Raw genomic sequence first — 3,365 nt, 5'->3', positions numbered from 1 at the left:
TCTTCTTCTTCTTCTTCTTCTTCTTCTTCTTCTTCTTCTTCTTCAGACTTGGTCTTGACCTGTGTCACAGGCAAGCCTGAAACTCAATGTATCTGCCTTTCCATTCTGAGTGTTGAGAGAGCAGGTGTGTGTGACTACATCACACTCTCCAGGCATGGTAGCACACACCTTTAATCCCAGTACTTGAGGCTGAGGTTGGAGGGGGGTTGCAGAGGTAGGTGGATCTCTCTGAGTTTGAGGCAAGCCTGGTCTACAGAGTGAGTTCCAGGCCAGCCGAGGCTACATAGTGAGATCCTGTTTTAAAAAGCAAGCACTTTCTTTCTTCCCTTCCTTCAAGAAGGGGGTCTCATGGAGTCATCAAGAAGGGGTCTCATGGAGTCATCAATAAGAGGTCTCATGGAGTCATCAAGAAGGGGCCTCATGGAGTCATCAATAAGACGTCTCATGGAGTTATCAAGAAGGGGTCTCATGGAGTCATCAAGAAGGGGTCTCATGGAGTCATCAAGAAGGAGTCTCATGGGGCCATGGCTATCCTTAAATCTGCTCCTCCTGCCTTTACCTCCCATGTACTAGGATTACAAGCATGAGCCACCACAGTTCAGTTCCCAACATTATTAAGCAGTAAACATGTATCATTTCATAGTCCCTCTGGGTCAGGGATTCAGGAACAACCTTGGTAGGTGGGTCTGACAATGAGATGAATCAAGACGTTGGCCAGAGCTCTTCACTTCTAAAGTTTGCCAGAACCTGGAGGCCCTGCCTGCAGAGTATCACTCTGATACTCTGTGTTGTTTTTTTGCAGAAGGCCTTGTGAGCTCTCCGCATGTTTGATTGAGCTTCACGGTGACAGCTAGCAGACTCCACAGTGAGAAATGCAAGCAAGAGTGAAGAGAAAGAGACTGTAGAAATGGCTCAATGAATAAAGCATTTGCCATACAAGTATGAGGACCTGAGTTCAAATCCCCAGAATATCCATAAAGCCAGGTGTGCCTGTAACCCCACAGATGGTTCAGCAAGAGAAGAGGTGAGGCAGGAGCCTTCCAAGAACCTTGAAGGCCAGCCATCCTGGCATCTGTACCAGTGAGCAACATAGAGACTTTGTCTCAAACAAAGTGAAAATGAGAATCAGAGCCCTAGGTTGTCCCCTGACTTCCACAACTATGTCATGACACATGTGTGGCCACCCTTGTATACAAACATATATGCATACACATCACACACACACATATGCACTCACACATCCATATACACATGTATACACATCACATATACACATGCACACATCCATATACACATGCACAAATAAATACTTCTTTATACATCACACACGCACGCCTGCTCGTGCGCGATAGGGTTGACAGAGAGAGATAGAGAGATTTAAAAAAGAGTGAAGAGGGTTCACAGGTCTTTTAAGACACAGCCTCAGAGTCAGGTTCTGTACTGAGAAGAGTGGCTTGTGCCTGCCATTTTAGCACTTGGGATGTTGAAACTGGACAGCCATGAGTTTGAGCTACATAGTAAGTTCCAGGGTAGCTCAAGCTACCTGGTATCTCAGGTATCTCAGGGGAGGGAGGAGATGTAGAGATTGGACTCTGCCATGTCTTCTGCTACCATAGGTTCTGGAGGCCAGCCCAATTCATTATAGAGAACATATGGATGCCCAGAGGGGAATCAATCAGGGCTGGTGTTCCATGCACTTGCTCAGCACCCAGGCTATATGCTGCTGGTGCTAACAGTGACAGCCACCTAGTAAATCATACTCAGCCTAGATGGAGAGGTGAAGCAAAGTATGCTAGGCCGCCTGGACTGGTGCCATCCCCGGAAACACAGTGGCACAGAGGGAAGGACCAACTGCAGAATGGCTCCCAACACTGCTCAGCTGGAAGTTTTGGGAGCAAGGACTGGAAGTCCATTGGCAGGTCCAGGAGATCTGATACCCTTGTGGGGCTTTGTGGATTCTGGTATGGTTACAGTGTGTGTAAACTCATGCACACACACATACACAGAGATAGAAACAATAAAGAAACAATAATGAAATCAATAAGAAAGGAAATAAAAACTAGAAATGTCAGTGGCCTCCAGCTGTGATCATTGCCCTACTGCTTTGTTTCTGGATTTGTTTATTTTTATGAGCATTGGTGTTTTTTGATGTTTTGCCTGCACGTATGTCTGTGTGAGGATGTCAGTCCTTTGGAACTGGAGTCACAGAGAGATGCAAGCTGCCATGTGAGTGCTGAGAATTGAACCCAGGTCCTCTGGAAGAGCAGCCAGCGCTCTTAACCACTGAGCCACCTCTCCAGCTCCTATTATCCTACTGTTTTAAGTGAGACATTTCTGATAGTTTTTTTTTATTGCATGTATGTATTTATTTTTGTGTGGGCATACACATCCCATGGTATGTAGGTGTAGAGAACAGAGGACAACTTGTGGGAGTCAGTTCCCTCCTTCCACCATGTGGGTACCAAGGGTTGAACTCAGGTCATCCAGCTTGGCAACAATTTCCTTTGCCCACTGAGCCATCTGGACATCTTGCCAGCCAAGATGTCCTTTACATGTGCGGATGTTTTGCCTGCCTGTTTTGTCTTAACACTATGTGTGTGCAATGCCTGTTGAAGCCAGGAGAGGGCACTGGATCCCCTGGACTGGAGTTATGGACAGCTGTGGGTGCTAGGACTCGCTCCTGGTCCTCTCAACGAGCAGCCAGTGCTCTCAGTCACCGAGCCATCTCTCCATTCCAACCCACCTCTAGGGGGCAGTGCAGGAGCATGCCAATGAGTTTTTTGTGCTGACCCATGATTCTGTCTTGTTCATCTTGTTCATCATCATGTTTGTGTTTTAACAGAGCAAGATCTAAGAGGCATCTGCTTGCTTTCTCCTGTTGTGTGTATTCCCACTTTGGGGGGAATCAAATGGATCAGTGTCTGTTATAGTCTGTATTTTGTCTCCTTTTGGTTTTTTGAGGCAGGGTTTTGTGTAGCTCAGGCTAGCTTTGAACTTGTGATGTAGCTTAAGGATGTCTGTAGGCTCTTCCTGCCTCCACATCCTTGAGTTCTGGGAGTATGAGTTCCGGTCAGCATGCCTGATTTTATAGGTGCTGGGGATTAAACTCAAGGATTTATGCATGCTAGCTAAGTCTCTACCAACTAAGCTACAGCCACAGCCTCCCGGTTTGTTTGATTGCCCCTCCCTCCCACTTGCTTCGTGGGGGGTGTTCTTAGTTTATACTTGGACTCCAGCTCCGGGAGGCGAAGACAGGGAAGGCAACCCGGAACGGTGAATGGCTGGATGGTTTTGAGCCATGGAAACCAAGCCCAGCCAACTTAAACAAAAAGGGAATTCATTGGCCTGATACGGGGGGGGGGGGT

This window comes from Mastomys coucha, unplaced genomic scaffold, assembly GCF_008632895.1.
Source record: "Mastomys coucha isolate ucsf_1 unplaced genomic scaffold, UCSF_Mcou_1 pScaffold22, whole genome shotgun sequence".
NCBI lineage: Eukaryota > Metazoa > Chordata > Mammalia > Rodentia > Muridae > Mastomys > Mastomys coucha.
Note: the sequence above shows the minus strand (reverse complement) of the source record.